The sequence below is a fragment of the Entelurus aequoreus genome, linkage group LG13, assembly GCF_033978785.1.
Source record: "Entelurus aequoreus isolate RoL-2023_Sb linkage group LG13, RoL_Eaeq_v1.1, whole genome shotgun sequence".
Taxonomy (NCBI): Eukaryota; Metazoa; Chordata; class Actinopteri; order Syngnathiformes; family Syngnathidae; genus Entelurus; species Entelurus aequoreus.
Window position 1 is genome coordinate 33,378,326 of NC_084743.1, and position 24,398 is coordinate 33,402,723.

The 24,398-nt window shown below is 37.7% G+C and overlaps 1 long non-coding RNA gene across 3 annotated transcripts; it reads right to left on the bottom strand.

The window, feature by feature from the left end:
• Nucleotides 1-699: 699 nt before the first annotated feature.
• Nucleotides 700-3,611, bottom strand: LOC133663838 (uncharacterized). 3 transcript variants are annotated; one of them, XR_009828417.1, is made up of 7 exons: nucleotides 3,549-3,611; nucleotides 2,864-2,941; nucleotides 1,562-1,639; nucleotides 1,398-1,472; nucleotides 1,266-1,292; nucleotides 957-1,147; nucleotides 700-754 (listed from the first exon to the last, which is right to left on the bottom strand). It is a non-coding gene; the product is annotated as an uncharacterized LOC133663838 (long non-coding RNA). The 3 variants fall into 3 exon arrangements; XR_009828416.1 differs by lacking the exon at nucleotides 700-754 and having other exon boundaries at nucleotides 869-1,147; XR_009828418.1 differs by lacking the exons at nucleotides 700-754; nucleotides 3,549-3,611 and adding an exon at nucleotides 3,192-3,294 and having other exon boundaries at nucleotides 869-1,147.
• Between the last annotated feature and the right edge of the window lie 20,787 nt (nucleotides 3,612-24,398).

Below are 24,398 nucleotides of genomic sequence, written 5' to 3' on the forward strand. Positions count from 1 at the left end.
AAGGGGCCTATCTATACACTAATATTTCAGAGATCAGTCCCTACCTTGTGTAACTCTCTGCATGTTTAATGCAGGTGCTGGTGAAGGCATATGAATGCGTCCGTCCCCATGGTGAGGTGCTAAGGGAGATACATTGGTATTAAATGGTTGTGATCTGTTAACCATGGTTACCGGATGCTGAGATATTATTTCAGAGATCAATCTTTACCTAGAAAGTTATCTCCAGTTGAGGAGTCGAGTTGACAAGTACTCATGACTCTTGCTGGCACTCGGCGAGACGGTGGAGCTGGGAGAAGGGATATAAGGAGAGGGGAATATCTTTAGCACTAAGAATGTTAACCATATCTTTTGGTGGTTTTGTTGTTTTCGATGTTAAGAGATTATTCCTTACTCTGCCTGTGCAATTGGCTTGCCAACCCCTGAGATGTGAGGTCACTATTTCCTGGGTCTTCTTCGCTATCATCTGAGTCCCCGAGACGATGGCTGTTGGGTAACCATATCATTAGGATTATTGCAATACCAAAATTGCCAAATATACATATAGTACAAGCATCTCTGGTCTATTTTTGAATGCTACCGGAAATAACCTTCCTATTACTGTAGAAACATGACAAAAACAAGACGGAACACAGTTACACTAGCTTCCTGTTCCTTTTTTCTGGCAGCTCCTCGTTCTCTGCCTCAGATTGCAGGTCTGAGGTGTCGCAGCCCTTTCCATATTATTGCATTATTTTTAATGCGTCTTTGTAGTTGTCTAAAATTGAATATGTTAAAATGAACATGAGTTTCAAATTAGCTGTAGAGCTGAACAGAATATTATTATTATTGATGATGATAAATCAGGTTTCTCTCTTACAAGAGACCTGGTCAGAACATAGACACAATAGGTTATTCCAAGCATAAAGAGAAGCAACTATGACGTTATTTTTAAACAAGAAGATTATGAATTTGCATACCACAAGTTCGGACAACAGAAACGTCAAATCTTGGCCAGTTTGGCTCATGCTGCTCCTCATTTAAAGCTGCCCTTTCAATTCTGTCGGTGTTTTTATAGCTGGGCCAGAAAACCATCCTATCATCATACCATCCACTTGGGACAACCGCAATGTCCCTGTTCATTATAAATTTAATCAGATGAAAAGGCACCCTTAATGTAGAAAGAAAGAAAAGGGGTATTTATTCATCGTCAAAGGAACAACGGGGACAAAAGCATGCACAGGTGTTAGTGTATACAAATAAGCAAGTAAGATGAGCTGAGATTTTACCTGAATGGTGCCCCAAGGTGGTAAGAACTATAAGAAAGGTAAAAGTACAGGTCATAATAGTCAGAACTTCAGCTCAATCGTAAAGTAGGGTTTGAAATTATGAGTGTAGTGTATACAGAGATCAGTCCATACCTTGTGTAACTCTCTGCATGTTTAATGCAGGTGCTGGTGAAGGCATATGAATACATCCTTCCCCATGGTGAGGTGCTAAGGGAGATAAATTGGTATTAAATGGTTGTGATCTGTTAACCATGGTTACTGGATGCTGAGATATTATTTTGGAGATCAATCTTTACCTAGAAAGTTATCTCCAGTTGAGGAGTCGAGTTGACAAGTACTCATGACTCTTGCTGGCACTCGGCGAGACGGTGGAGCTGGGAGAAGGGATACAAGGAGAGGGGAATATCTTTAGCACTAAGAATGTTAACCATATCTTTAATATTAATGTGGTGGTTTCGTCTACAACGCTAAATATATCCTGTGGTGTACCTCAGGGATCAATATAGGACCTAAATTATTCAATGTCTAGATAAATGACATTTGTAAAGTTACAAAAGATTTACAGTTAGTATTATTTGCGGATGATACAACAGTGTTTTGTTCAGGAGAGAACACACAGGAGATAATACAAATAATAACAGAAGAAATTAACAAATTAAAAAGATGGTTTGACAAAAACAGACTATCTTTGAATCTCAGTAAAACTAAAATAATGCTATTTGGTAACAGTAGAAGAGAAAGTCAAACACAAATACAAATAGACGGAATAGAAATTGAAAGAGTAAATAAAACCACATGTCTAGGTATAATGATTGATGATAAATTGAACTGGAAATCTCAAGTAAAAAATATACAACATAAAGTAGCAAGAAACACGTCAATAATGAATAAAGCAAAACATGTTCTAGACAAAAAATCACTTCATATTCTCTACTGTTCACTAGTGTTACATATCTGAGTTATTGTGTAGAAATATGGGAAATAATTACAAAAGTACACTTCATTCATTAACGGTGTTACAAAAAAGATCAGTTAGAATAATATATAATGTTGGATATAGAGAACACACAAATCCTTTATTTATTGAATCAAAGATACTGAAATTCCACGACATAGTGAATTTGCAAACAGCTAAAATTATAAACAAAGCAAACTATAACCTGCTACCCAAGAATATACAGCAATTCTTCTCAAAAAAAGAGGAGAAAAATCATCTTAGAGAGAAATGTAATTTAAAACATTTGTACGCACGTACAACACTTAAGACCTTCAGTATATCAGCATGTGGAATTAAACTATGGAATGCATTAAGCAAATCAATCAAACAATGTACTAATATGATCAATTATTTATGCTTACATGTGGAAATAATAATAATAGTAAATAAAATAATAATAAAAAAAGGTAAATAAAGCATAAAATAGTCTCTAATAAATTAATTAAATAAAAAACAGCATATAAATATATACATCAGCAAATAACAAAAATATAGATCAAGAAAAAGGATCCTTAATATGTGCAGCAATTTTCCCCACTCACATCACCTCGTTTTATATTTTTTTCTACAATTAACTATGCCAAAAAACACATAGACATACCTTTTTTTTTGTAATGGAAACAAAAACAACATGGCGTCACACACAGCTAGTCCACAGTAAACAGGATCTCGAGCTCCACTAAAGAACAAAGAAAGAAATAATACACACTCATATTAATAGCAAAGAACGGCTGTTTCCACTCTGTTAACGTTACGTTGTTATAACGAAGTAATAGCGACCTGGGCCTAAACAACACTGACAATAAAGTAATACGCTTTGGTTTCAAGCAGTTGGAAATATGTGGAATATCGTAGCATGTAACCTACACACATTCACAGCGTCTAACAACAAAAGATAGCCTAAGTTAACTGTATTGAACGTTACTCACCGGCTTCACAAAACACAGATAAAAGACAATTTTACAATAGCACGGCGAAAAAATGACCGTCGTTGTGTGGGTTTTTTGACGAATAACACTCTTTTCCACTTTTCTTCGCTAGGGCCTCACCTCCCGCGTGCAGCCATTTCGAACTTTCTGAATACGTGACGTCAGACGCACGTCCCCATGCAAAGCATTCTGGGAGGCGGCGCTGGAAATAAAAGCCTTTTTTTTACAGAATATAAAGTTTTTACTGCTAGTCCTAATATCAAACAACGTCATTACAATCATACATAAATGATGATGGAAACACAAAGGCCGATCTTTACTGCGAATGTAGCAATAAATCAATAAATCTATACTTACGTTCGTGTTCCAGCAAAGAAAGTCCAGAGATCTTGGCTCATGCGCGTACACGCTAGTAGGCGCGTCCACGTCTGCGGGTGCAGACATTGGTCGGCTCAGCGTGCGTAGGCGGAGCCTATAACTCTAGGCGGCGCGCGCCGGTTTAGTTTGCGCGTCCGCGTATGCGAATCAGACACGAGTCCGCTCAGGATCAGCTGTCTGACCGTACAATTTTCAGAGGCGGAGCTGTATCCTCTAGGCGGAGCCAAAACGAATGTGACAGTAATGCGGGTTGGGCGACTTGAATGCGGATCCGTATAAGCAGTCTTCTGCTGTGTGGGTAAGATTATTATACATGCGTTCATTAAGTTTAATCTCGATTACTGTGGATATATTATTTTCAGGTCTCCCCGTGATTAAAATATTACTGTTGGTACAACATGCGACTGTGAGACTCTTGACTTGGACAAGAAAGTCTGGTCCTATTCGCCTATACGGGCCCAACTGCACTGGCTCCCGGTACACTTAAGATGCTATGGTTTTATTACTTACATACAAAATACTAAATGATCTAGCACCATCTTATCTTGCTGACTGTATTGTACCTTATGTTCCGTCCAAATAATCTGCATTCCAGGAACGGCAGATTATCAGTGATTCGCAGAGCCCAAAAAAGTCTGCCAGCTCTATAGCATTTTCTATTCAGACTCGAGTACTCTGGAATACCAGACTAGCAACAGTTAGAGATGCTACCTCTGTAAATCTCAGGGCATTCAATCGTACTGTGTGGTTTGTCTCAGAGGACGTTTCGCCTCTCATCCATGTAGGCTTCATCAGACTAGATCTAACCAATCTAAGTCTATGAGCATAAACCGATGAAGCCTACTGAGGCATTGGCACCAGCCGCAAGACTAGATCTGACCAATCTAAGTCTAACACTAGATCTGACCAATCTAAGTCTATGACCATGGAATGATGAAGCCTACTCGGATGAAAGCGAAACGTCTTATAATACAAACCAAACAGTCCAGTTGCGATCGATTGAATGCCCTGAGGTTAAATTGACCTGGATGAATGAGAACATTCATAGACATACCACAGTAAGAATCCCACCTCAAAACTCATTGATATAATAGTCCCCTTTTTAGAATAGTTGGCCTGCCGCTTTTCTTTTCTGCTCTGCCCCTCTCCTCAACAGAGAAGTTACCAGGTGACGTCTCCGCATTGTTGACTTGTCTACACGGAAGATGACCTCCTATGACCCTCTGTTGGCTTCCCGATAGACTGGGCTCTTACATTACCATGTATGTAGTAAGTCAATAACTGTACTCACTTTGCATCAATTGCAGCCTGTCACCCAGGAAGGGGGTGCCCACATTTGCAGCCCCTTCCCAATATTTCTACTTTTTCCCATCTCTGGCTTTTGGAGTTTTTCCTTGTTTAGATCAGGGGTTGTCGTTGTGGTTTGAAAAGCCCTTTGAAGCACTTTCGATCAAGGGCTATACAAATAAACTTTGATTGATTGAGCTTCCTCAAAAAGATGATGACGTATTTAGAAAGATGCACAAAGGTATATAACAAACAAAGTTTACCAGGCAAACTTAAGATGAAGTGATAGTTAAATATATTTCTACACAACTTTGTCTCTGTTTTGTTCTTGTTGTTGTTAGTGCACATTTGTTTTTGTTCAGAAAAACACAGACGATAATGTCACTGACAATTACCTGCACAATAATTTGTCGGTGACAAATTTTATTGTCAATTTTGGTCTACAGTTTCAACGAATCGTTCCATCCCTCGTGTTGTTTGTTTATAATTGATTTGGTTGTAGTTTGAATTGATTTGTTTGAGCTTTAAGCATCATTTCCTCCAGTTACGTGGATGTACTGTATAACATGTGTATCTTGATACACAACCATGCTGCCTCCTGTACAAAAAATAGCATGCGGAAGCTACTGTTTGGACTGTGACATACTCGTATGGTCAAGGACGTGACTGAACACGTATCTTATTGTTGTTTTACAAACCTCAGGTTAAGGGTTTTATTATAGAATGGTTACCCCCGCTTTTTCAAAAGAGTACACACATTTTTGCATTTCACGTTGTGAAGCCAAAACAACACATACTGTATTTTATCCTCATCGACATCATGGTCTTCAAACACACGAAATGTACATCCATAAGAGAGAAGACAATTGTTGGCCAGTTGTTACCTGCCTTGAGCAACGACCGTGCTGCTGGCCGGCTGACATAACCATCCCTGGGGGATCGTGAGATATGTGATGTTTTCATGCCCAGCAGATGTTCACACTAACGCTTCAAACAGACATATCATTCAGTTTGACTGCAGCAAGTCAGTAGCACAGAGTAAGTCCAAAATAATAAAGAGTTTGATGACATGACAAACATCTGCAGAGGTACATGGCGCCTGTCTGGTAACCGGTATGAACCGCCAATTCGTGTGACGGCAACGCAGCTGGGGGTAACTCGTGGAGGAGACCTCCACATATGTAAGTGATTCAGTTGAATCAAGTGGAATCATTACAACCAAATAGTATTTAAAGAAGAAAAACCTTCAAGCAGTGTGGTTAACTACATCTCATTTAGATTAGATAGACACACAATCTTCCAATTTCCTTTTTATTGAAGTTGTATCTGCTTTAAACTATACAGCGCCATGGCGACACACGTGCCAGCAACACTTTAAATGTGCTTGATTGGAACTCATCAAGTCCCTAAGTGACAAATATAATTGTCCCTTGTTTATTACGGTTGATTGGTAAGTTGTTCTGCCAAAAGTCGGTCAATTTGACAGTCGCAACTGCGTTCATTAGTAGGGCTGGGTATAATGGCCAATTTCCCAAATCGATAGGATTTTGTTTCATAAGATTTTAAATAATTTAATCGTGATTCGATTCAATTCAATCTGCACTTAAATATTGAAAATGTCTCAAATCTATCAACATACATCATTTAATTTTTTTTTTCCATTTATTTATTTATTTCAGGCAATGACAAAGACGTACAAGTTGACAAAACATAATAATATAAATTAATATAGTGCATTATTATCCAGTTTTGCCTGAAAGGGAGTGGGAAGAAGATAACTTATTTAATCCCACCCCCAGTTCTCCATTCAGTGATTATTCACATGAGTTTCACTCTCACTTTGTTCAAGGATTATAATACAGATGTTGTATCATAGTGGCATTACCACAGGTAACAATAATTATTACACAGTAACAATCATTTGTATCAACAATGTAGGAATAATGAATATACCAACAATGCTAATAGACATCATAGCAACAATGGTAATAGACAACATAGCAATAATGGTAAGGAAACATTCAGCACATGTTAACACTTTGAGACAGAGTATAGCAGCAGGTCAAATTAAAGACCCCCATCTCTATATTTGAACCAGACCCCATGTTTGTATAATAGTTTAAATCGATTAATAGTTTGGCATTGCTTGTGCTGTAAGTCCAGTTTGTTCCATAGTTTTACTCCGCATACAGACACACAAAAACGTTTACGAGTGGTTTGAGCTCTCGGCAATAAGAAATATCCAAAGCCTCTCAAGTTATGAGCTTGCACTCGTCTTATTAAAAAACGTTGTAGATTAGGTGGCAATAATTTGTTAAAAGCTTTATATAAGATTATTAATGTATTATATTTAACAAGGTCATCAAATTTGAGCAACTTTGATTGCATAAACAGATTATGAGTATGTTCTAAATAACCAACGTTGTGAATGATCCGCACTGCTCTTTTCTGTAATATGATCAGAGGATGAATTGTGTTGTGGTAAGTATTCCCCCATACTTCAACACAGTATGTAAGGTAAGGCAGTACCAAGGTGCAGTATAGAGTACGGAGTGCATTTTCATTGAGGTATAGTTTTGCTTTGTTTATAATTGAGAGGCTTTTGGAGATTTTTGTTTTAATGTGTCTGACATGAGGTTTCCATGATAGTTTACTATCATTTATTATCCCAAAAATGTATTCTCATTTACGATTTCAATTTGGGTACCATCAATACTTATTTTCTGTTCAGACGTTATGTTGTGATTTCCAAACATTACTATCTTACTTTTATTTATATTCAAAGATAATTTATTTCTGTTCATTCATTTTTTTTTACTATGTTTAGTTCTGTGTTTACTGTATTTATGAGCTCATTATAGTCATCACTACTGTAGAATTTGTGTCGTCTGCAAAAAGTATACATTTCAGTATTTTGAATGTATTAATGTATATCATTAATATATACATTAAACAGTTTTGGCCCCAACACGGACCCTTGGGGGACACCACAAGCAATGCCAAGAGTATCAGATAAAAATGTACCCATTTTAACAAACAGTACCCTCCCTGTTAAATAACTTTTTAACCAGTCACCAGCCAGCCCCCTAATTCCATTTCTTCCCATTTTATCTAGTAGAATTGAATGATTAATGGTATTAAACCACATCTAGTGTGTGTGTGACAATCATTGGTACTTTAATCTTTAAAATCTTAAAAATGCTTTCTTTAGGTCAATAAAAATACCAACTGCATATCTTTTATGCTCCAGTGCATTAGTAATTTCCTCAATAGCTTCAGTTATTGCCATTGAAGTTGTTCTTTTGGACCTAAAGCCATACTGACCGTCATTGATTATATGATGCTTCTCAAGAAAAGATTCAAGTCGAGAGTTGAATAGTTTCTCTAAGATTTTTGAGAACTGAGGCAAAAGAGAGATTGGTCTGTAATTGGTGAAAGCGTGTTTGCTGTCACTTTTGAAGAGCGGAGTTACTTTTGCGATTTTCATTTGACTTGGAAAGCAGCCAGTCTGGAATGATACATTACATAATAAGTTAAAGGTTTTACAATATTCAGGATAACCTTTTGAACCAATATCATGTTGATATCATGGCAGTCAGTGGAGCACTTACTTTTACACTTCCGCACAATGTTTGTCACTTCCTGCTCATTTGTAGCTGAGAGGAAGAATGACGAAGAATTTCGTTCAATAGTTGATTTTGTAACTCCATTGTCTGGGATATCAACAGCCAATTTAGGACCAACATTTACAAAAAAACTATTGAACTTGTTTACTACATTACTCATATTATAATCTTCACCGTTTTCATCAATAAAGTAATCAGGATATGTCAACTTGGAATATCCTTGTTTTATTAGACTATTCAAAACATCCCAAGTTCCTTTTATATTATTTTTGTTTTCATATAGTTTTTTTTGATAATATAACCGTTTGCTTGTTCTTATAATATCAGTTAATTTATTTTTGTACTTATTGTATCGTTGTTCGACTTCTTTTGTTTTTGTTTTGATGAAAAGTTTGTAGAGATTGTTTTTCTTTTTACAGGCATTAATTATCCCTTTTGTGATCCAAGGGCTATTTTTATTTTTTCCTTTTATAAAATATTCTTTTACGGGGCAATGTTTATTATGCAGGGAAGTAAAGATGTCTAAAAAATTACAATAAGCACTGTCCACATTAGGTTCTCTGTATACTGAAGTCAAAACCTGAACTGCTAAACTATTGTTTAGGGCACATATTGTTTCCTCAGTTGTTATTCGATAGATAGGAGGCCACCTGCTGCTCCACCGACTGTGCCTCCTGCACCTTGTTAATTCTCTTCACCAAAAACAACATTGGACGGGTTAAACTTTCTTAAAAATCTCCAAAGGGCTATAAAAATATGTAAAAGTGAAAGTGTACTTATATTGAAACAGTCCCTTACAACAAGTTGCATGAAGGCATTGATTCTCAAACCGTGGTACGGGCACCACTAGTGGTACGCAGGCTGTATCTCGTGGTACGCCAAATAATCACTTAATTCAATACCATAATGTAACAGTTTTATCTTCCTATATCATACTTGCCAACCCTCCCGTTTTTAGCGGGAGAATCCCGATATTCAGCGCCTCTCCCGACAACCTCCCGACAGAGATTTTCTCCCGACAAACTCCCGGTATTCAGCCGGAGCTGGAGGCCACGCCCCAAAAAAAAAAGTCTGCCGCAGCTGCGATTGGACCTGACCAGCCTCCGGGTACAAGTACTGGAGTACCAATTGCTTGCCAGGGAAGATCTTCCCCAGGAAGCAAGGATTGACCGGTGGAAGAAGATTCCACACTCTCGTGCATTTGATGAAAGCACTTTTGTGCGTGCCGCACAGCAATGCATCATCAGAGAGGGTGTTCAGCATGGTTAGAAAAATAGTGACAGAGAATAGAAAGAGGATGGACAATTCAACCCTTAACAAAGCATTGTACTTTCAAGTACAACAATGAGTAGATGAGTGTTGTGTGTGTGTGTGTATGTGTAAATAAATGAACACTAAAATTCAAGTATTTCTTTTATTTATATATATAATAAAAAAAAAAAAAATATATATATATATATATATATATATATATATATATATATATATATATATATATATATATATATATATATATATATATATATTTAGAATTCACTGAAAGTCAAGTATATATATATATATATATATATATATATATATATATATATATATATATATATATATATATATATATATATATATATATATATATATATATATATATATGAAATACTTGAGTTGGTGAATTCTAGCTGTAAATATACTCTCCTCTTAACCACGCCCATAACCACGCCCAGGCCCCAACCACGCCCCCCCCCCCCCCCCCCCCCCCACACACACACACACACACCCACCTCCCGATATTGGAGGTCTCAAGGTTGGCAAGTATGTCCTATATTCAGACACAGTGTTACTGTTTAAAATTTGTGTAGTTACAATATATTTGCTAAATAAAACCTCTTCTTTATTGTTCATTAATACTTAGGCCTGCTACAATGCTGTACTTTAACGTTGATGATTATGGTGGTACCTGGAAAGCCACGTGTTTTCCAAGTTGGTACTTGGTTAAAAAAGTTTGAGAACCACTGCATAAAGGTATTGTTTCTTCAAGTGCTAAATGATGCTAGTAAATATGTAAGCTATTCTTCTTGGACTCATATTTACTCATATTTACGTTTACATTGGGGAGAGAGGCTGTGCCAGCAACCTGAGGGTTCCTGGTTCAATCCCCACCTTCTACCATCCTAGTCACGTCCGTTGTGTCCTTGAGCAAGACACTTCACTCTTGCTCCTGATGGGTCCTTGTTAGCGCCCTGCACGGCAGCTCCTGCTGTCAGTGTGTGAATGTGTGTGTGAATAGGTAAATGTGGAAATAGTGTCAAAGCGCTTTGAGTTCCTTAAAAAGGTAGAAAAGTTCTATACAAGTATAACCCATTTACCATTTAGCAGTCAAACATGATGAACCGCACAGGTATCTTCTTATGTAGACCAGAAGTGTGTGCTTGTGTTTATGGTGCACTTGCCAACAGTAGGCATGTGTACAGGGACACAATTAATCTGATTAAAAACCTAACCGGAATAAAAATGCTTCATGTAAACACTCCATTCCAAATTTTCTGACCCAATCACACGTGTTAGGACCTACATTTCCTTCTGATCGAGACAGATGGTCTATTCCGATAGTCATTCAGATTGGAGCACATGTAAACACTTCTTCTAAAGTTTGGGTCGAAATTATACCTACTGCGTATGTCTGTTACGTCAGCTATAGGTGGAAGCCATGGCAGGCGGCTTAAAGCAGAACTGGTCTGTATCCAAAACAAATGTTGGTCATCCTTCCATCTACTTTCATCCAGGGGCTGCTTGTCTTTGGTGGTGGATTGGTGACTAATTGTAATGGTCTCGGAATTAAGCGATCGTCTTGCTGCTATCTCCCCCCATTCAACATGTGCAGAAGTAGCGTTATATACTGTTGCGTTTGTTGCTCTAAACCAAGACTAGCAAATACAAAAGTATAGTTGAGAGCATTGTTCTAAACCATAGGTCAAGCACATTGTTAGCTTTTAGGCGGCCAAAAAATATCTGCGGCCCATAAGGACCACAGCTGTACTAAGTTATGATAGACTTTTTGACCACTAGTTGCAGTAATGACAATCTCGAACAAACAGGAGAAGTCAGGAGCTAAAGACGTTTCTTAAGCGCAAAAATTATGACTAAAGTGGTGAAGCTTTATTTGTATTTGCACTCAAATTGTATTGACAGTGTACTTAGGAAACATATATTATTCGTTGATAATTAATTAGAATGTATTTATTTTAGCACTGCATAATAGTATGTACATTTATGTTTCATAAGTTTTTATGAATCCCTTTTTCAGTATATTTGATTAGTATTTATTTTTGTAATCAGCCTGACCTAAGCTTTGATAATAATCTTTGTGATTAACGCATTCTTTCATATCGTTTAACAAGGTTGTAAACTGTAAGTAGGTTCGATATCATTATTAAATACAAATAAAATCAAGAGTAAGCTTACCAATTCAGTGTTAATACTTGAATTTGGCCCGGGCCCCTCTGTAATTGAAAAGTTGGGCCCCGAGGTCAAAAAGTTTCAGAACCCCTGGTTTAGGGGGTAGAGAACAACTCAATTTCAAAAAGAGAGGTGAAACAAAACTAGCAAACAGAAAGAAAAATGTATAAATAAATAACATCACAACGTCGGACAAGCAGAAATAACCTACTCAGTGGCCTAGTGGTTAGTGTCCGCCATGACATCGGTAGGTTGTGAGTCATACCAAAGACTATAAAAATGGGACCCATTACCTCCCTGCTTGGCACTCAGCATCAAGGGTTGGAATTGGGGGTTAAATCACCGAAAAAATGATTCCCGGGTGCAGACACCGCTGCTGCTCACTGCTCCCCTCACCTCCCAGGGGGTGATCAAGGGTGATGGGTCTAATGCAGACAATAATTTCGCCACACCTAGTGTGTGACAATCATTGGTACTTTAACTTTAACTTTAAATGTACAGAGACATGTTTGTTTACAGCAGAAGTAACTGCTTCTTCTTCCTTTACTCCCGTTTACGGTATGTTCTGCGCATGTCAAAATAAAGTATTCTGATTTAAGGTGTGACGCATGAAAACGCACGTCATAATCAGTTTATTTCTTTCAGGGTCTGTGTACACAGTAACACTTTCATCCAAATGATGATCAAGTTAAATAACTTTTGCCCATGTATACGTGGCTAGTGAGGCGAGCAGGAAAATGAAGATGTAAACCACAGTACATTACATCCCAAGTATGGCTGCCATCTTTTGTTCAGTGGTGGTCTTACAAGACTTTCGATTCCAAACATAATCAATAATATTAACAGTTACAGTCAGATGTTTACATTGCACGATCATAACGTAGTGTGGTTCTGTTTGAGCACAAGCCGCTTGAAGCCGGCGAGTGCGGTGCAAATCTTTGTCAACAAAAGTCTTCATGGTCCGTGGAGAATCAGATGATAATATTGTACTTTCTTTTGTTTTACACCCGTCGGCTATTAGCAGCTAATTTTAGCATAGTCGGCTGATGCAGCTACTGTGGGTGTGAGAGGCGGAAGTAACTGATATCATGCTTTGTGAATTGATATTGCACAATTTAAAAGATATCAGTCCATAATCGATTAGTTTACCCATCCCTAATCAGTAGCCGTGTTGTTAGCATTCTGTGTTGTTAGTATTGCATGTCTCGCATTGTCATTCCACATCGCTCACAACATAGGCTCATATATCAATATCATGTAAAGCTGATGATGTGGAAGATTTTTACAGGAAGGAAACTGTCACGCTGTCATCGCATTTTACCGCGCGGATCGTTCTCCCAAGATGCAGCAGGAACAGGGTGGAGGTAAAGAGATGATTTATTCCTCATAAATCATTAAAATACAAAAAGACGGAAAAGCATGCCGATAGCGTGGGAGCTATGGCATAGCTTAGCACATGAACAAGACTCAAGAGACTTAGACTTACTCAACGTAAGGTGTTGCATAAGCAAACAAGACAGCCAGACAGTGTGTGGCAAAAAACAGGAATAAGTAGCTCTCTGATTAGTTCCCAGGAGCAAGTGAGCGTCCCGAACACTAATCAGAGGCAGGTGAAAAAATTCTACAGTCATGGCAACTAAAACCCAAACCCAGGGGTGCTCAAAACAGGAACTGAGGGAGTCAAAGACCAAACAAACATGATCCGGGCAACGGATCATGACAGAAACAAACGTGTGTGTGTGGTAGTACAAGCTGTAACCACCAATCACAAAGAAGAGAAAAATGGCAGCAGCCTTTGGCAAACTAAATACGTCAAAATACGCAAACAACTGGCTCAGTTAGCAAAGCAGACATTGCTTTTTGTGGCACTACCGTGATGAGAGCTTTTAAAGCAAAGACATGTCGAACACCTGGAAGGTATGGTCTACAACTCTCTTCTGTGAGATACCCTATATTGCCAAAAGTATTTGGCCACCTGCTTTGACTCACATATAAACTTGAAGTGCCATCCCATTCCTAACCCACAGGGTCAATAGGATGTCGGTCAGCCTTTTGCAGCTATTACAGCTTCAACTCTTCTGGGAAGGCTGTCCACAAGGTTGCGGAGTATGTTTATAGAAATTTTCGACCATTCTTCCAAAAGCGCATTAGTGAGGTCACACACTGATGTTGGTCGAGAAGGCCTGTCTCTCAGTCTCCATTGTAATTCATCCCAAAGGTGTTCTATCGGGTTCAGGTCAGGACTCTGTGCAGGCCAGTCAAGTTCATCTACACCAGACTCTGTCATCCACGTCTTTATGGACCTTGCTTTGTGTACTGGTGCACAGTCATGTTGTAAGAGGAAGGGGCCCACTCCAAACTGTTCCTACAGAATTGGGAGCATGGAATTGTCCAAAATGTTTTGGTATCCTGGAGCATTCAAAGTTCCTTTCACTGGAACTAAGGGGCCAAGCCCAACTCCTGAAAAACAACCCCACACCATAATTCCTCCGCTGACCCCTCTCTGTCAGTTTAAGTGGCCTACCACTTGGTGGCTGAGTTGCTGTTGTTCCCAGACTCTTCCATTTTCTTATAATAAAGCCGACAGTTGACTTTGGAATATTTAGGAAATTTCACGACTATATTTGTTGCACAAGTGGCATCCTATGACAGTTCCACGCTGGAATTCACTGAGCTCCTGAGAGCGGCCCATTCTTTCACAAATGTTTCTAGAAACAGTCTCCATGCCTAAGTGCTTGATTTTATACACCTGTGGCCGGGCCAAGTGATTAGGACACCTGATTCTCATCATTTGGATGGGTGGCCAAAAACTTTTGGCAATATAGTGTAGTTAACTTGTTAGCTAGCGAGCTAACAACGGAGGTACGGAGTTTCTTTTATTTTATTTCATTTGAGCCAAAGTCTGCCCGCCAAACATTGTCTGTATACATGTGTATCTTTCTAAACACATCATCACAAAATGTTATTTTGTTTTTGAAGAAGCTATATTGCATTGGTGTTTTTTTGTTATTGCTGCAATTTTGACTGTTCCTCGCTTACATGAAAAAGTACTTTGTTGTTATCAACACTGACCTGTCCTTTCAAATAGACAAACTTGCATTAAGTTATTTTTTACATTTTTGCAGCACAGTTAATAGTTAAAACAATCTGAATAATGTAGTGATCTTTATTGTTAAATGTTAAATTAAGAGAGCCACTGAATAGGCTTAGACATGACATTAAGACTATGTGTGGTCGATACTGGGCATTTTAGTATTGATCCGAAACCAAGTAAAGCCTCTTTCTTTGCGCTGTCCTCAAATCTAAACATCAAACATGGATATGATCAGCTGGACTCTCGATGCAATTGACAAAGTCTTTTCAACAAAGAAAAGAGGTCCGGGGGAGCCTGGCTGCCCTGATGGAACCATTGCTGCGGGGTACGTGAGAGATTCCTGGAATACTTGGAGAATCATGTGCCTCTCAGTCCTTTCCATTGGGGACGTGGAAGACATCTACCTATTTGGAACCGTGATCGCGGGGCACCTGCTGATTGGGCTGGGCATTGCTCTGGTGTATCGTCAAATTCGGAAGACGATGGCAGCCACTCAAGGAGCCCAACGGCTGTTCATCGCAATGGAAGGATTGGGTCGGGCTGTGGGAACACAGACTGTGGCGATTTCTGATTGGAATCGCAAAATGGATCTCATCATGGAGAAGCTTGCTGAGAAGGAAGAATTAAATTGAATTTGAGAGAACGAGCACGGACACAGAGCGGGCATGTAATTGTTTTGACTGCTCGAAGAAAACAACATCTTAATCTATGATTTGACTCCCTCGAATGGCCTTGACGCTAACAGGAACAGGCTGTTCTGAAGGACTCCTCCGAGGACTCCTCAACGATGGACGCTTTTGACCTTCCTTTTTTTCAATAACACCTGGTGTCGAACTTTGAGATCGCCCCCAGTCCACAAAAACATTTCAACATCTCACCCAAGTTAATTGTGCATACATGCACGCACCCGCCCCTTCCCCAATCAACGCCTTCACCACTGCTTAATTCCTCTTCGGGGTTGTGGATGGCTGAGTAGCGCTTTATAGCGGCAGCCGGCCTCCACCCCCCTCTGTTGCAAGTTGTTGTGATTACATGTTTATGTGTGCTATGCTATGTGAGGTTTTTTCCTTGGACTCAGTCTGGACCCCTCCCGAGGGTCCAGCCTTTGACTGATACTTTTTTTTACTCTTCCCCCTTTCCCAATGTCACCTTTTTCCCACCTTTTTTAAGGAGCGCTGTTAGTGGCTGATCCGTTGGCGGTCCTGTCTTGTCCCCTTGTAACGTACATATGTCTGCTCTTAGTGGGACTGTGCCGAAAATGAAATTTCAGTTCTTATGTGTCTTGTACATGTTAAAGAATGGACAACAATAAAGCATCTTGAATCTTGAATCTTGAAAATACAGGGCTAGTATCACTGATACCTATACGAGACTGACTTGAAACGTCATCATTATTGAAAAAAATTGTGAATTTGCATCTGCCTAGTTAATTAGTGATTAGTTGTGGCTACAACACAAGGAAAATGTGTATAACTATGAAAAAAAATACTAGTGCAAAATTAAAATGCAACAATGTAACTAATATAAAAACAGCAGAAATAACTTTCATTGCAGGCAGATATTTGTGAAAAAGAAGTCATTAGTAAGTGGAACAGGGTGAAGGAAGGGCAAAGTGTGCCTGAGTGAGCGGTGGAGGAAGAGATGCGCTGTTTGCACTGACAGACTAAAGTAGAAGAAAACTCAGGAGAATCAAGTGATTTGCTGGATATACAGTCGAGCTACTGCCACTTAAGTATCGATCTCATTACTATAGTACTGCTCCGATGCCAATACCCACCTTAGTATTGACACTATCGATGCACCCACCCCTAAATCCTAATAGTCGACTAATTGTTAAAATAGTAAATTACTATAATTGTTAAAATAGTCAATTACTATAATTGCCTATCAAAATAGTCGTTATTTGCAGCCCTACTTTAATATGTTTTATACATTGAAGATACTAAAACTAGCATATCCTATGTATTTTTGTCCTAAATGAAGTCTGGTTTATGTTTTGTATGTATTACAGTGCAGTAGTTGTCTTATATTTTATTAATATGTAGTGGTGATCGATAACGATATTCACCAAGCCGGACTTCAGGCTTTGGAGGAGCACTGATAACATGGCAGCCAACCTTGGCGCTATCCTCACCACAACAATCAAGTTGACCAACTATTGGCAAAACAACGTTTTGATGCACTTCTTCTCCAACTCACAGCAATGTCAAAATACAGCAAAGGGACATAGCAGGACTCGGCGTGCCATCTAATTTTTTTTTTTTTTTTTTTTTAATGTCCTGCCCAGCTTCTCAGGCAAATCATATAGTTGATGTAGATGCCCATATTGGCTGTTCAGATTTACTTTACAAAAGAGAAGTGTAGGATACTTCTCTTGTTACCTTATTTGTATTTTGACTTTATTAAATGTATTTATATTATCATTTGGTGCAGCCGGGCCGGAGCAGGAGGGGATGGAAAGAGAAAAAAAGGAAGACAGAGGGGGGAATTGTGGGGACAAGAGGGGGATTAGACAGAGAGACAAAAACAACAACAGCAAACACAACAACAACAACTGAGCAACATCAGCAAATACGACATGTACAAATATGATGGTAAAAGTAATAGCAAATAAGCAGTTAGCGAAAATAAAAAATAATACAGAAATGACAATGAGCAATATTACACTAAAAATGGAGCAATATGAATACCAATAGAAATAGTGCTATTAATAATAAACAATACCAACACTTTACCTTTATTATCAACAATACAATTGTTCAAATGCAACAATACAAATACGTAATGATAACGTGAGATACGAAAGAATGCAGAAAAATGGAGGGGAAGAAAGAGAAGCAACCTACATTAACCTTGTAGATTGTTATATTAAAAATAGGTTAAGCTTTGTCAGTGTGCCGAGTGTTGTACACAGTTTAACCTAGGGCAACAACGTTAATATATGTTTGATGAAACGTGATTATGTGCATGAGTGTATGTGTGCATATGTACTTGTATATGAACAGTATGTGTATATGTGTGCTTGTACAGTAAATGTATATGTACAGTATGTGTATATGTGTGTTTGTACAGTGAGTGTATATGTATAGAATGTGTATGTGTGTGTTTGTACAGTGAATGTATATGTACAGTATGTGTATACAGTATGTGTGTTTGTACAGTGAATGTATATGTACAGTATGTGTATGTGTGTGTTTGTACAGTGAATGTATATGTACAGTATGTGTATGTGTGTGTTTGTACAGTGAATGTATATGTACAGTATATGTATGTGTGTGTTTGTACAGTGAATGTATATGTACAGTGAATGCATATGTACAGTATGTGTATGTGTGTGTTTGTACAGTGAGTGTATATGTACAGTATGTGTATATGTATGTTTTTACAGTGAATGTATATGTACAGTATGTGTATACAGTATGTGCCATCTAATTCTAAGGACTGCTGTCAGCCATCAGCAGCTGTCCGGGCAATGCTAAGTGGAGCTGAACTCTGTTGATGCACTTCATCTTTGACATCATCAGCTTTACATGACATTGGTGAGTCTTGGCGATGTGATGAAGTATTTCTACGTCATAGCTGTGTTTTAGTGGCCAGGTGACGGCCACAGCAGTGATGCTCCTCTGGGATCCTCCGGGCTACTATTGAGTACTGTAACCTACAGTAGAACACACTCAAAACTACTATATTGGGTGAACCAAGTGACTAGTAAAGGTGACTATATGGGTGTTATTTTATGTTTGGAGGGCTTTAATTATATTTAAAATACATATATTGAGAAGGTCTTTAACACGTTTTTATGTAGTAACTGGGAAAATATTAGATGTATTAATAGTAATCCGATTTTGCAGAATTGTTTTTGCTACAGTCAGGCCTGGAACCAATTAACTGCGATAAACAAAGGAGGACTGTACATGCTACAGAAGGAAGGGGGTTCATATTGCCCTATCTGTGGCGGTTTACCTGACACATGAAACGTTACAAATTAGAGGGTTGTACTATCCACTTTCATCGTCAAATGACAGAAAAGTGATGAATATATTAAAGGGAATTTTGCCTATCGTTCACAATCAATATGAAGTATGGATTGTTTTTAATGCATTCTGAATTTTAGGTAAATGTTAATAAAAGTTTGCTTACAGCGGAACTAAGGGGAGCTCCACTATTTTGCCCATAAAATTCACTATTTCACCAATAAAATCCAATATACCCCAATAAAATCAAAATATACTCCATTTACAATTTGTGACTTGAATATTAACCAAGTAATACTGATATTGTTATTATCAGCGCTAACACAGATACATTATTTATAGCGGCGCCGTAATCACTCCTGTGTGTGCCTATGTTTACATAATCGAGTGGTCTGCTGCTTCCTCGCTTCCTTGCTCCTTGTAAGTTTATTGTAGATCATATGGTAATGGTAAATGGTAAATGGGTCGTACTTGTATAGCGCTTTTCTACCTTTTTAAGGAACTCAAAGCGCTTTGACACTATGTTCCACATTCACCCAATATAATCATGCATCTCACCTGGACAGAACAAGTCTGAGTAGGTGTTCCGACAAGTTGGTACACTTTGACAGCTATTTAGAACCCGAAACTGGCGAGGACAACACGAAAAGACGCTCGTTTCTTTGTGAGGATTATGAGACATTCTTCACCTAAAATGGAATATATATGAAAATCCCAGCAGTCTGCATCCTAATGACAGCAGACATTGTACATAAGTGATGTTTTTAAAATGTGTGTTGGCTCCCATAAAGCAGTGAGTAATAATCAGTGATTGTCACACCGCGGTGAAGGAAGTCTTGTCTTGGTTTTTTCTGTCTTGTGGTATGCATGTTTTATTTTGAAAAGCAACTCCTCTTGTTTCAGATCACGGGTCCTTCCTCTTGTGTCACCAGTCTGACGTCATGCCTGACCCTTGATTGTTTCCACCTGTTTCCCATTACCCTCATGTTCCATATAAGCCCATGCCTCCCCTTGTTCTGTGCCAGATTGTCTCGAGCTTTCGTGCCTGTCTAGCTTCCATGTTCATGTTCATGTCAATGCCTTGCCTCGTCCCACGTTTACGTCCTTGTATCCAGAAATTCCCACGCTGTAATTTTGAGTTAACTTTTTCTCCTCCCTCAGAGCGACTTTGGTTATCTATACTTTTTTCAACCGCAGTGGTGAGTTATGATTTTTTCCTAATGATCTTTCCTCAAAGTTTTTGAGTATTCTTTTGTTCACATTTATTAGAATAAGATTAGAGTAGTAATTTTTATAGTCATTATTTTCTTCCTCCTGTTGGAGCGTTTTTTGTTAAAGATTTTGATAGCAGATACAGTGCTAATTATAATTTGTCTTTATTTTTGTATTTCCTCCTTTTGGAGTGATTTTCGGTTTTTCCCTTTTTTGGAGCCTTTTTTCGCTGTCTGTTTTTGTGACTCATAGTATTTGAATATACTCTGCTCTGGAGGTTAAAGAGTTTTCAAAATAAAAGCTTTATTTAGAATCCCATTTCTGCATCTGAGTCCCTTCCTTCGTCCAAGCCAGACAGTGATGAAGAAAAAAAAGCAAACGTGATGCATTTTTTAAATTAATGCGCTGCGGAAGTGTAAAATTATCAAACTTCGTAAGTATTTAATGTGTATAATAAATGTGCCCGTTACTACACTTCCGTTCAAACGTTTGGGGTCACATTGAAATGTCCTTATTTTTGAAGGAAAAGCACTGTACTTTTCAATGAAGATAACTTTAAACTAGTCTTAACTTTAAAGAAATACACTCTATACATTGCTAATGTGGTAAATGACTATTCTACCTGCAAATGTCGGGTTTTTGGTGCAATATCTACATAGGTGTATAGAGGCCCATTTCCAGCAACTATCACTCCAGTGTTCTAATGGTACAATGTGTTTGCTCATTGGCTCAGAAGGCTAATTGATGATTAGAAAACCCTTGTGCAATCCTGTTCACACATCTGAAAACAGTTTAGCTCGTTACAGAAGCTACACAACTGACCTTCCTTTGAGCAGATTGAGTTTCTGGAGCATCACATTTGTGGGGTCAATTAAACGCTCAAAATGGCCAGAAAAAGAGAACTTTCATCTGAAACTCGACAGTCTATTCTTGTTCTTAGAAATGAAGGCTATTCCACAAAATTGTTTGGGTGACCCCAAACTTTTGAACGGTAGTGTACATTGCATTTATACCTACATCATGTATATAGAGAGACTCAGAGATGGTCCACATGAACTCAGGGGTGTCCTGAAATTCAAACATAACATTGTAAATTCCACATTCGAGGCTCAAACGTTATATATAGTGGGGGTGAAACTGTGGGACAATGTAAGCGGAGAAATTAAGCTGTCTTCTCGCCTAAGAGTGTTCAACCTTGCGGTAAAAAATGTGTTGTTGGGAAACTGTCAAAAACATGACTAGTTTGGACCATCTCAACTGTGGGACACAGGTGCAAAATAACTCACTGTGGAACAAGGGACATAACATATCAGACAAGGCTTCAGAAGACGAAAGATACCCAGGCAAGATGGAGCTAATCTCATGGTCGCTCCATGCTATTATATCCATATTGGTGTATGTATACTGACTTGTCATTATCATATGTTATACTTGTTCTGAAATTGTCATGTATACATCAAATCTGCTGTTGAAACTTGGACCATATAACCAACATATATAACCAACATATAAATTGATTGTAAATTAAAAGCGGGACATGGATAAGCATTCTTACTTTTCAACCGTATCCCTTTTCGGTGGGTGCCGTTGCATGTCTGTCAAATTACAAAGGGTGATGAAGTGTTGCTCTATATGTCTGTGTGCCGGAATAAATCAATTAATTCATAGAACTTTAATGGAAGTGTTTGGGTGTTTTTTTTAAGGGCTTTATAGTCAAAATTGTGCGGCTCCCATAGGCTACATTGTAAGTAGACTTTTGATTACATGTATTTAATATTTAGAATGCAAAAACATAACATCCGTTCACAATGATTGTGAATGAGAACATTTAAAAACAAAAGTGCAGTTCCCCTTTAAAATGTGTTTTGTTGCAATCTCGTCTTCAAGCAGTGTGAGTGCACTATGTTAGCATCCCCAATCATTCTACTTGAAGCACAAATGGTGCTGGGTTAATTTGGGTTAAAATATGAGGATTTGTCGAATGATATGCATGCAAAAGCACAGATATTAAAGTAAATACACAAATGTGTATATTTACAGAAACGGAAGTAATGTATTGATCTTTCAATGGTAAATCAAGTCTTTATACATTATTAAAGACATGCCAATGCTATGCAAGGAAGTCAGTAATAAATAACCAAAGAAAAGCAAGCAGATGAAGACAAGCTGCTAGACTTCAAGAATTTAAGTAAGACACACAAGCAGGCATTGCATGCGCTGTTGTATGTGCATTTCTCCCATATATTACTGCAAAGTTGTGCTGCATAATTATGATAAATGAGAGTATATTCTGGTATAATGATCGCTGGTTGCAGTTTGACCTATGGATTTCAATAATACTCAGAGTGCCAAATCCTTGCATGTAAATGCTCTTATCAAAAATTATTATGCAGTGCAATCTTTCAAAACAATGCATAATGATACCATGGGTTGTGTCAGGATGTAACGGGAAACTCGTAAAACATTGAACAACAATTTATTTGAAAGGTATACAAAACTTTGAAAGTTGTCCCACACCACTTACTGCTTCTAATGTTTTGGCTTCAATCTGTCACAGTTTTAATTTCTTGATATCGATTCTCAAATCAAAATAACAATACTTTTGATACTTGAGATAATGTATATCATGAACAGTGTAAAGTAACAAAATCATTGAGGTCTTGTCTAAATGAAACGCAATTTGTGGGAACTATTTTTCCTTCCGCTCAGGTAAGTAAGTAATGCAATGACTGGCAGTTAAAATAAGTCACTCAGTATTATAAAACAGCAGTTGAATGTATATTTTTATTTTAGGCTATTAGGAGAGACTACATACAGAGCTGAATATAAATACGACGCATTCAGTGCAGAATTACGCCATCATTTGTTTCGTGCCGTGATTTTACATAATTTCAAGATTATTCCGCAAGAGCGACACTTGAAATACACTATTTTTAAAATGTCACCAGAAAAATTAGATATATATGCACAAAAAATCTATCTCTGATCGGTATCGCCGATACCAGCCTGAATTTTTCTCAGGAATGGATCGGAAATAAAATCAGTGTTATCGCACAGCAGTGTGTGAATGTGGAAATAGTGTCAAAGCGCTTTGAGCTCCTTAAAAAAAGTAGAAAAGCGCTATACAAGTACAACCCATTTACCATTTATCACGAGCCAGCAGTAATCAATAGATAACAAATAAATATATTGATGATATAAATAAATAAATGTAACGATCAGAAGTGAACTCAATGTAACAAAGTAAATGTCGCGCGTTACTACTCACCTCTGGTTGTGGTAAAAATAATAGATACTTACCAAAGGGGACTTCCGTTACCATGCTGATAGAGTCATTGATTACCAATACTTTTTACTTGAAACGTTTCAAAATCTATAAATGATTTGGTGATGATAAAAAATAGTGATGTGCAGATCGATACTGAAATATCGATACCGCTGATGCGAGTTATTTATTCTATTTGAGATTATGTACTGTGTATCATCAACAAAAACACAGTGTAAATAAAGTAACCAAACTAGTGGATGAGGCAATGTGTCAATTTGGATGATTTTGTTATGTTCAGTATTTTCACGTCACCATCAAGTTAACACATTCATGTAACTGAAATGTGATATTTGTTTATGATAATGGTAGTTATTGATAATACATGTATTTTAATGCTTTTATTATTTTACTAATTTCCTTTTTTTATGGTTTGAAACACAATTTTAGTGTACTTAGTATGATTTTGTTCTGTTTTAGCTTGACTATATTGTTATTCATGTTACTACCTCAATCTACTTCAGCATTTGAAATAACAGTCTTGTATTCTCTATGCTATAGACATGTTAATATTTGAAATACACAACTTTTTTAATTTTAGCAGACATATTAGGTATATTTGCACAAAATCTGAATTTTACCCGGTGTCGGATCAGAAAGAAAATCAGTGGTATCGTTTATCACTGTAATAATCTGAAAAAAACAAAAGGCAGATATTCCAAGTAGACACTCAAAAATAATATCATCAAATACATTTATGAAAAATGTAACAATATTAGTGCTTTTTGTAAATTCACACTTGACATTTAATAATAATATAATAATCGCGGTTAATTATATGCTGGCATTATTTAAAATAACTTTGAAAAAACAGTCCGATGTTTTTGACACAAAGCCATTTTATTGAATGTCACATAAGAA